Source organism: Acanthaster planci, linkage group LG06, assembly GCF_054643075.1.
Source record: "Acanthaster planci isolate LZ-2023a linkage group LG06, COTS_SCS, whole genome shotgun sequence".
Taxonomy (NCBI): Eukaryota; Metazoa; Echinodermata; class Asteroidea; order Valvatida; family Acanthasteridae; genus Acanthaster; species Acanthaster planci.
The window spans coordinates 8,540,083-8,551,392 of NC_141782.1; the positions used below are offsets into that span (position 1 = coordinate 8,540,083).

Below are 11,310 nucleotides of genomic sequence, written 5' to 3' on the forward strand. Positions count from 1 at the left end.
AAATCAGCATACATGTACATAAATTTACCAAGGTAAATGCACACCCCAATTTATTACATTTACAGCTCCAAGATCTTGTTTCACAGCAGCAACATTCATGAACAATCCAGAAGAAGTGACATGTATACATGTACAGTGTATGCATACAGTTTTACGCCCTGTAGTTCATGTGCCAGCACTAACCATGGTCAAAGCTGCAAGCGCAGATGTTGCGGCCGTGCCCACACAATTACTGGGTACAAGCCACAATGGGTTTCCAGGAAACACCAAGTTGTTTGGTTATGAGTTTTGCATGTGTGCATTTGTGCAATTTCAACACCGAAAAGAGACAGAACATACTATACATGTACATGTCACACATTTAAATCTCTAATCTACTGGTACATACATGAACACGTACATGTTGCATGTACATGTAACACCGGTACCGGTATGTTGGTATTATGCACATGTACATGTATATTCTCCATGGTGGTATCATGGACTAGCCACATGTACATGTACATGTACATGTACTGGTAACATAGGCGCACAATGTCAAATGGAGGCAAGGGCTTAAGGAGGACTTGATGGGAGTAGATTAAATGGTGCGTGAGCAGGTTGACAAAAAGAAGACAGCACATACAGTGTACCATCAGACTATGATGATAAACAGATTGTACTACATGTAGGCCATTGCTCCTCCATGAACAGTACAGGTGCATGCATGAACCAGCACGGCAGCAGACTGTCCCTGCCTTTAAAGACTGTCTCTATACAGCCTTACAGGGACAGTTGGCAAGCAGAAACTTTTTGAGCAACACTTTCTCTCGAATAATACAAATTTCTTACGTAACAAATGATGGTTTCTTGCAATTTTTTCCTATCAACCTAAATTTTCTATACATGTACACCACCACACATGTACTGGGGGTACAAAATAATTTCGCCATCATGTGCAAGTGTTTTAGCGTATAAGCAGTAAATGGAAAACACCGGTACATAGTAGGCCTAGTATTGTACAGAGTATCCGCTCAAATTTCTTATCACGCACACTGACGACAAAAACAATGGAAACAAACCACAAGTTCACTTACAAGTTAACGGCAGTTTCTTCAAATACATGTACATGAACTGTGGTCTTTGATCTGCAGTACGGTACGGTACATTGAAGCTGGAGCTTACGCTTTGCTCAGTTTTACTGACAGTAATGCACTACATGTACATGTACAACTCTATGTATGTACACGTACAACAAAGTCACAGAAGTGTGGTGGTGCCAGCAAGTGGTATGCTAAACAGCTACGGAATACATGTACATGTACATGTACGTGCACAGTAAATCCAACAGGCTGGCTGTGGGTAGGGTCTGGTATCATTTGGCATCAACACCGGCCAGGAGTACACAGCTTTACTGTACGGGTACAGGTGGGTACAATGTGCCCCCTAAGTGTTCGCTGCATGATCTCCATACATACAGAGTCATTAACATATTCAACCACAAGGCAAGATTCAGCAATACTGGGTAATCGCAGGTGTTAATAAACAGTTTTGAAACAGCATCTGTTGGCTATATATTGGGAAAGTTTGTGCCGGATCAGTATGTGACAAATCTCATTCCAATTTTTTTCGCATGCTCCTTTTCAATGGTGGAACAGTGGCAAACACGCAACTACCTTCTTCACACACTAATCATCGTGAATGTACCCGCACATGTACATGCACGTTCATGTACCGGTAGTGTGGAAAAGGTTCAAGGTTAAACAAAACCCACCTGTTTAAAAAACACTGGAGCCTTTGCCCTGATTCTGAGCCCAAACTGCAAGTGAAATTTCACTGGACATCATACGAGTACTGTAGACCTACTGATATCCACACATACATACCATATACAGTTGTACATTTTTACTAACAAAAATGGTAAGCCATGATGTCATACATGAACATGTAATTCTGTGTAAGTGCGGTACATGCCTTGTAATTCATTTCTTTATCTGAGCCCAGACAAGAAAAAAGCCTGCAAAGTCTATGGCAAGATTATAGGTTCTTTACACCGTACATGCACATGTACAGTATGTTTTCTACTCTGGCCTAAATGTGCCGTGCTCTCTAATGAGAGCTTGTGGAAGGAAAAAATAAACAATCAAAAGCTTACATGTACATTCAAGAGACATGAATTTATGATTTTGCCACTTGTACTCCGTACCTCAGCTATAATTACTTGACTCCTCATTTCCCGCGTGGGGAGGCTTTGACGCCATTCTGAACACAGACATTTTGAATTCATGCGCGTGTCTATAGAACATATTGAAATACCGGTAAGATGGAATGAATTCCGAACGGTATGCTAAATACGTAACATGCAAGTACCACATATAAAAAACGTGCTTTCTATCAATAGTACATGTATGATACATCAACAAGCCTCAACAAAATTCATCTGCAATGCACAATGTGCACGTGTTTGTACAGATTCACAATGAGCAAAAGGACAAACTCATCCACTGACAGTGCATTGAGGTTTTTAGCATGTCCACTTTGTGGTTTAGGCTTTTAGTGTACCCACTTTATTGATGCATGATTTCAGAATACAGAGGGAGACATGTACACAAGTTGTACAAATGTCCAAGTTTTCCATAAGTTGAGCACAAACAGGGAAATGCCCAGCAGTCTTCACTTTGAATGGCGAGTTAGCACTAAGCAGTTTCATATAGTGGCTGAAATTTGGCAAGAATATTAAATATCTGTTACATGCCAATCATGTTCATGGTAAAATCTTATTACTGGATGGATACATGTACATGTACCTTGCAAAATAATTGTGTCATCTTTCCAAAAAAGCCGCACACATATGGAAATTGAACACAGCCACGGTAGGACAAGACTCGTATCTCAGACCTACATGTACATGTATGACAAGAACTTTTCTAGGCGAAAGCTCTTTCACAACAGTCATGGCTTGCCACACTTTTCTGGATCCAGTGTCCAAAAAAAACCAAACATACCCAAATTGTGTACACATGTACATGTAACTTCACTACTTGAAGACATTTGAAGGATGGATTCACCTTGGACCGGCCTGGTGAAGGGGAGGAGGGGCTTTTTACCAGACTATACCTTTCTAAATCCAATATAAAGCTGATTACTCGTGGAAATTTAAAAACTTCAGTATGCACTCGATTGTTAATAGTAAGTTCATTAAGAAAGACTTGAATAAGCAGACTGTGGCCAATTGGGGAAGGGGCATCCTGTCCCCCTCTCTATTCACAGACCTGGGGTTTTGCACATGAGATTTAAAACAAATTGTCAGATGATTATGTATGCACATCAGCACCTTACTTGTTTTAACCATAGCTCAAAATTTGGCAAATGCATGTCCACAGAGAGTGACGACTCCAAAGTACAGCATGGTACGGTGACAGAAGTACCACTTCCTGTTTTTCCTCTCATTCCGTATTTTGGAGAAACTTTTGGCTGGGTACGACTGATTTAAGAGATGATTCCATGAAGAAACTCTAAGACATTTCCAGGAGACAAACTATTTTAAGAAATGAGGGGCGGCATTTAGTGTTACTGACATTGCGAGCTGCATGTACACCAGCCATCGCTATCAGACAGACCACGTTTTCCAATAAAATGTACATATTGTTCATGTATGTTTGTATTAACCCCTTGACGATGGGAACTTTTTTCTGAAAGCCGACTCCGAGAATTCCAGCCTCGCTTGGCCATGAAGGCCACCTGCCAAACCGCAAATTCTCGGTTTGTGGCCCTGCGTTCTCTGCACGCTTTGAATTACACAGTGAAAAGGCTCATTGTTCGGTGGCATGCGGCTCTACTCATGCTTCCACATTCCCGTTACTTCTTTTCAAAGTGGGGACTATTGTGAAGCTGGTAATTATGACGCAAATTCGGTCTTTTCATTTCTGGGCTACACACACAGGCCAATCACCATATATACAAAAGCCAGGGTCTGCCTTCTTTCACCGTGTTCGCTCGAGCGTGGGCCGAGAATAATAGCTAAAACGCGGGCTAAGGATCTCAATTTTTACGGCGGCTTTTACCATCATCTGTCGCGAAGGGGTTAACAAGAGTTCGTACAGACATACATGTAATAAACATGCTGAACACATCAATAACCTAATTCTAATGTGTTCTAGGGCTTAACATGCAGTAATTTCATCATTATATGATTATAATTTGCATAGCTGACAAGGCCAATGTCTGATGTATTCATTTCCTAATATTCCTAACAATGCATCAAACATGAAGACAACAAATATCTCTTTGTATAGTGCGCGGTGTAAAGTACCGGTATACATGTATGAACACATAGGAGAAAGAACATGGAAAAACTCTAGTCTGTAACCCTTTTATACACACTACCGCTACATGCATCAGCCATGCACACATGGAATTGGTAAAGAAACATTAAACTACGCATACATATACATGTACATGTACCCGGCCGTACGTGTATTCAAGGGGTTTTTCCATTTGCTTCGTAATCATGTAAACTTTGCACGCACAAAAGTAAATAAAACATAGAACTCCTTTACTTTCAAATATACATCTGTACATCTGTATGCTTAGGGTTCAGGAACTGAAAGCTCCTACACCTAGACATGTGCATGTACGTGGTTGGGAATACTGCCGGTTTGGGAGGAAATATATTTTTCATCCATGCAAGTTTCTTTTACTTCACAACACATGATTGCATATAGCGCATGGGCATTTTCCTGGCACCCAGGCTCCGTATGTGGGCTGACGAGACATCCCCTGATTTGGCCAATAGGAGCCCTGTATTGACAGCTGAGATGACCTTTGAACTTCTGTGGGAGGATTCACGTCAGTGCGGCATTGAGGGTCTGGTATTATGCAGGATGTGAGGCCCTAAAAGGGGAAATTCTGTCTCCTATGCGATGCGCTATTTATCAGTGACACGGCGCGATACGTACACTACACATTACATTCTCAACGCATACAGCAATTGTGTGGCTTGTGCATATGATGAAGGAATATACCAGTATATAAATAACAAGTACATGTGCTATGTACAATGTACTTTCTGTTTTCCATCACGGGCATAAGTTCCAGTTGATCAGCGGATTTTTAAAGTGAATATGAAAACCATTTTATAATTGATACTGTGATCTAAATACTTGCATTTTTACATGGATAATGACCAGGGCAAAAGACTACAGTACCAGTCAATTTTATGGAGGAAATTTATGCTCATACGAGTGCATGCTGAACTAAGAAATATTTGCAAACATCTGGACAATGAAACTAAAACTTGGAAAATATGCAAGAGGGTTTATTTTGGGTCAGAGTACTGTAGATGATTTAACTCTGAACTACTGAAATTCATGAAATATTGTCAACTGACACCTTGCACGGAGTTACATGTATTTGCCTCTGTTTTCATCATTTTCTCAATACGCGTATCACAGGAAAGCATTTGTCGTTCCCGAGTCAGACTGCCCTCAAGACTAAAGTTATACAATGAAACACCTCCAGTAAAACCAAGGTGCAGTTTGAGACCTGTCTAGGTTTTGCAATGAAAAGACCATGTAAACTGCAATCACTGTAAATGAAAATGCATGATGCCGCATTTGACAGATTATCTTTGGACTCTCTGGTTCTGATATATGTAATAGGTATGCAGTCCACTTGGGACCTGACTACTCTAATACTTTACAACTTTATCTTATTTTTCTACACAACTAAGATATGAAGGAAATTTACAATGATTCTTTGAGTTGGCAGTACTTTTCAAGTTACTTTAACACATTAATCTGCACACAATTACACATTCATGAAGCTCTCCAAGAAATTCAGAGACTTGTCATCACAATATTATCAGTTAACAGCAACAAGCCACGCTGAAGAAAAAAGTGTTAGTTTGGACTCAATTGATTTTGATGGGTCTCCAAAATCCCCCCCCCCACTAGTGGAGACATTGTTCCTCTTGTACCTGCATGTCAGTATGGACAACCATTGCCAATGCTTGAATCACATTCAGATCTGATTGTTTGAACAAATAACTTACAGCAACTATTATTCACAATAGACTGGGAAGTCAGGTTGGCGTAATGGTTCTTTCCTCGCCTTCCACCTCTGTAGCCTGGGTTCAATTTCCAGCTCGGTCCACATGTGGTTTGGGTTTTCAGTCCCTACCTGATTCCATGGGTTTTACCCAGAATATTCCTCTGTGGTTTTCCTCCCACCTTTAGTACTGTAACTGCTTCTAATTGTCTTCTCTCTACAGGTTTCTTAGGGTTTTCAAGCTACAGTGTCCAGGGCACTTTTGAGAATTCCATGGTGTCATTACCAGATACTCTCAAAGTTTAACCCCAAATGTAACAAGTGCAAGCTACATGTACGTGTTACACAAGGGAGTTAAATCATTGAAATAATGGCTCCTTTCTATTTCTTGGAGATTTTGTGCTCATGCACAACATGATCACACTGTAAGCTAAGTGGATAAAAAATTACAGGTGCTGGGTGCTTAATGAGTGCCTGGAAGATGTCCCACCACACTCATACAAAAATTCAAACAAAGAGTGGTACCGGTAACAGTGAAATTAGTCTCATGTGTACGTGGACTCAATGCACGCATGAGAGCCCCCGCTTAGTAACCTAGCAACAATATCTCTCGGGGCGGATGCATTGTGTAAACGCACCTGTTTTGTGTACATGTTGGACACGACATGCTTCAGTAAACCACAGGGCCAACCACCCCTTGTTAATAGAGATGAGCTAAGCCTCCTTGTACGCAAACGGTGGTATTTTCTTATGATGCAAGGACACTACTCAATACATCCAGGCACTATGAGAATTGTTTTACAAATGGATTGGCAACTCCTGCTTTGCTGAATATCAATTAATAAGTTACCTAAGAAATATAAAGTGGTAATAATAATGATGATGGTATCCTGGAAGTTACAAACATGATGATTCATACGTTTTTGAGTACATCTTGAACTTGGCATGTACCGGTACATGTACTTCTAGAATTCCCTCATTTCTTTCATAAAAAAGAAATCTATCACATGCTCATATTCCGATGCATTCCTGTCATGCAAGGATACTGCAGAAATGTAACTAGTTCACTGAATACTGGTCACGTGCACTCTGTGCCATCATGTACAAACCAAAGGTACTGTACGATGTCCTTCATTGACAAGAGTGAGTTAGGCCACAAAGTGCCCCTTCCTGCAGAGACGGTATCATAATTGCCGAGTTTTACTCAGAATGGAGCTAACACTTACTAGGTCCTTACGTTCCCGGTTCAATGGTACTGTATACACTAATTAATGGCAACTGTTATGAAATTGGTGAATACATACATCCTGTACAACATTATCCTAATTTTTTTGTTTACCTCTAAGAAGATGCCACGGTACACGTAGAATCATTGTCTAGAATGCAAAAGAATTCGGCAACTGTTTATCTTGACCCTCCTTGCTGGCAAAACTACATGTAGATGCATCTCAGAAGGTGCTCACAGACCTTGAAAAAAGAAACATAAATATCCATACACGTACATGTATACAAACGATGAATGTTCATGGTTAAGAATAATCGAATAAGGTGACAGATTAAAAGTTCTATTCCATGAGGCCAAGCTGAGTAGACCACATGTACATCAATTTGTCAATGAATGAAACTATTTTTTTTACCATGGCTACAGTTACGGCAACTGTAGACTGATGGCAGTCTACTTCTATTGCACAAATTTGCAGCACTGGAAACAGGAACCAGACCAGCCAGGAATAAATGGATCACAGACTTTCTTCCTGTTTTTTATTGTACCACACTATGAATATTCAAATGGAAGAAACAAATATTTGATAATGAATTGAATATTTGAATATACATGTATTTTAGCACAGGCCTGAAGCGCTGTAATTAGCATGGCTACATGTACATGTCAATCACGGGACACTGCACATATGCAGTAAGTGCTTCGCTTCTCAATCCTGTTGTCAAAAGCCAAGGAAATCCGTCATTGTTTTGAATGATAAATACCACTGTTTGTGGCATTCAGTGCTGGTAGATTACCACCGGGGACAAAAACACTCCAGAGCTCCAGGGATGAGTGATACTATACCGCTGCACGCTAATCTGGTGTGCATTTGAAAAGATGCCAGCAGTGCACTGTGTCAGTTTTGAGAACAAAAGAAAATTACGCAACACAGCACAATCTGGGCTCTCTTTACAAGGTGGCAGGCCTGGCTAAAATACTTAGGTGTCAATAGATTGGGTCTGTCAGATTAGAGTAGCAACCAGACAGTCATTCGTGTAGATGTAAACGTCCAGTAAATGAAGTTATATGAATTTTTGAAGAATTTTGGAGATGGAAAATCTTGAAAATCCCCCAGGAATACATCGTGCAACTTCCAATAAAACACAGCACCATATAGTTAATGCCATCCAAGGTCACCAACCACTGGAGTTACACAAGTTTTTTGTGACTAACAGAGTATGATGTGAATTGGTGTAGTAGACTAACAAATGTTTGTGTTGCAACAACAAAATAAAGATAAGAATTACATCATGTTCACGAACAGAAAAGGTCAGGGAATTGCCGAAATGGTGAATTATTTATTGGCTTGGGTGAGTGAAGCCGTTACCCCGAGAACTGTGGGGTTTGTCGTCTGCAAAGTGGGAGCGCAGAAGACGACAAACCTAAAATGACGAAACGTTGAAAACTGATAATTTTTCATTCTGGAGTTTTTCCTACCATTTTAGTTCCTTTGATCCAAAGAACAAATTAGCAGTTTCAAAGCAAAATGTTGTTTACTTTCTTACGGTGGTAACTGGTAACAAACAACCAACAAAAAATTTGGTCTCTATGTTTCTCTGTTTTCACATACCGGTGGTGACAAAAAGTCATCTCTGTAACTACAGCATGTACAGATTAGCATTTTCAAAGTCTTACATTTCATGACTTTGTCAAAATTCCTCAATCCGTAACATAAAAGTGATTGATACTGTCTACTGAAATGGCTGGTATTTTCAAAGGCATTCATCTTGGAATGTCTGTTTGACAAGAATTTGAAGTTTTTGTAACTTTGTGAAAACACCGATGATATGTCCGTATGTCAAAGGACACGTAGGAAGGTTTTACACAAACCCCCCAAGGCTTTCCAGTTTTGGTATAGGGCCAAGGATCTATGGAGGGAGTCTATTACAGGTAGTAGACTGGCCCTAGTCCAGGCTACTTTGAGAACTCAAAGTCAATCGGCCTACTCTGCATGTACAATGTATGTTCACCCAGCCTGTGTATCAATTATGTTAATACCTAGCATTGTACGGCGCAGCACATGACAGCGATAGCCATAATCCGGTCTTGTCTCCTGTGACTACGGCTTTGAATGTTGATCAAAAGAGGCAGTGGTGGAGAGCGGTAGCCACGGTTCAATACTTGCGCTGCCATAGTCTCACATGGAGACGCCACACCGCGTGTTGCCAACACAGAGTGCAACATTAACCATTGAAACTATTTCTTGAAGGGGTTTTCTTGAACATATACTTCACATATATATTTGCAGTAGAAATTTATAATGACACACATGATAAAGCCAAAGGAGGAAAAGCTTTTAATATTTAAGCGATATTGAGCTATTTTATGCAACATCTTCATTAGAAGCCAGTATCAATCCTTCACATATAAACCGATTTTTATCGACACTATTAAACCCCACTGAATTCTACACTATTCGAACATCAACTGGACTTCCGGCTACACAATAAAACCCTGTGACAGAATAAAATTACAGTATCTTGTCTGTGTGCGTATTTTCTGTGTTTAATCTTAGGTAGTTTTGCTCATACTTGAAGTGAGCATGTTTCCACAAAATTTCCTGCCGCAGCGCACCGAGGTTTATCCGTGCAAGGGCACCTGCCTGGATGCATCGACAACTACCACAGTACCAGAATGACGTGTACAGAATTGAGTATCGCTTTGAAATAAACTTGAAGAGGATGAGAAATAAGCCCTATGCTAGTTCAACCACATGTATTAATTCGCCATGGACAACGCAGTCGACATTAATTTAGTGAATGCCGGAAAATTTTCTAGAAACATATAAACTCCATGCCATTTGTGGAACTCCTCTCTCGACCATTCTTTGAAGAGGCTAGTGCTTGTAACACACTCGAGCACGGATGGGGCGAAGTAGAAATGGGGCCGAAGCCGGGATTAGGTGAAGTGTTTAGGGGCGACATGGAAATGGGGCAAAGTCATTGTAAACTAAAGCCTCACATTATGTCACCCCACCAGAGTGTAGGGAAGGCAGTGTTGCCAAAACGGCAAGTTAGGTGACAAAAAGATGACTAAGAATCAAATTATTGTTCGAGTTAAATAATAAGCTCTGAGCAGGCTCTGATTTCTGTGAAGGTACAAGTTGTCTCGTACGCAAAGGTACGAGTTGTCTTTACCACTACTAGAGGTACGAGTTGTCTAAGGCATGCAAGGTGCGACTCGGCAAAGGTACGAGTTGGTAGTAAATGGCACAGTTATGTTGAGTGGATGGTAAGAGCATGGTAAGAGTTGTCCATGGTACGAGTTATCCAAGGTACGAGTTGTCCAAGGTACGAGTTAACCCCCCCCCCTCAGTTCTGGGGGTAGGCCTAGTAGTAGTAGTACCAATGCAATGGCCTAGCCTACGACGTTGGTAGGCCAACAAAACTTCACGTGGAACGTGGCCCGTTCGTATACGTAAAAACAAACAAAACAAAAAAGACGAACTTTCAATTTCGACTTTTGACTTGCACCCTTTCACCACAAATTCCATCAGTAAGAAATTCAATAGGATCCAGCGTACTAACAAGTTCTGAACAAAACACTTTCACTTTCAGCTTGTCTGAATTCTTTCACTTACAAGCACACTTACCGACCTCTTTCATCGTCTGCAAAAAATTAAATATTTCAGGTCGCTAAGAAGACGGCCGCCATGTTCTCGCGGTGTGGATCTGGAACGCCACACTGCGCGGTCACTTGAGGGGGTACTTCACTGTAAAACTCAGTCAAACTGTGGTCAAAAGCTTGGCCAATAGTACCCTTATGAATACATTGGATGAAAGTACACGTATTTCTAAGAAAGTATTTAGATCTTGTTGCATTACCACAAGTTGAGCTACCTTCATTGCATGTTTTTGTTTAAAGATACAAGGAATCTGTCTATAATAGAAATCTATGTAATAAGCCCCTGTCAACCCAACGCACACATAAAATATTGAGTCCCTCCAACCCAACAATAGGAATCAAAATGTTCAAGTGTGTATCATGTACTCTCATACATGTACACCCTTCAGATTTCT

General features: G+C 40.6%; 1 protein-coding gene across 5 annotated transcripts in view; it reads right to left on the reverse strand.

The window, feature by feature from the left end:
- Positions 1 to 10,993, reverse strand: part of LOC110975629 (uncharacterized) — a 41,800-nt gene extending 30,807 nt beyond the window's left edge. The window contains exons 1-2 of one of the 5 annotated variants that reach the window (XM_022228245.2): positions 10,888 to 10,993; positions 7,367 to 7,494 (exon numbers count right to left, since the gene is read on the reverse strand). The gene's annotated coding sequence lies outside the window, so the exon portion shown is untranslated. Of the gene's footprint in view, positions 1 to 1,076; positions 1,853 to 7,366; positions 7,495 to 10,883 lie in introns of those variants that run through there. The other 4 variants (XM_022228243.2, XM_022228248.2, XM_087138487.1 and 1 more) reach the window with 4 other exon arrangements.
- Positions 10,994 to 11,310: the final 317 nt, after the last annotated feature.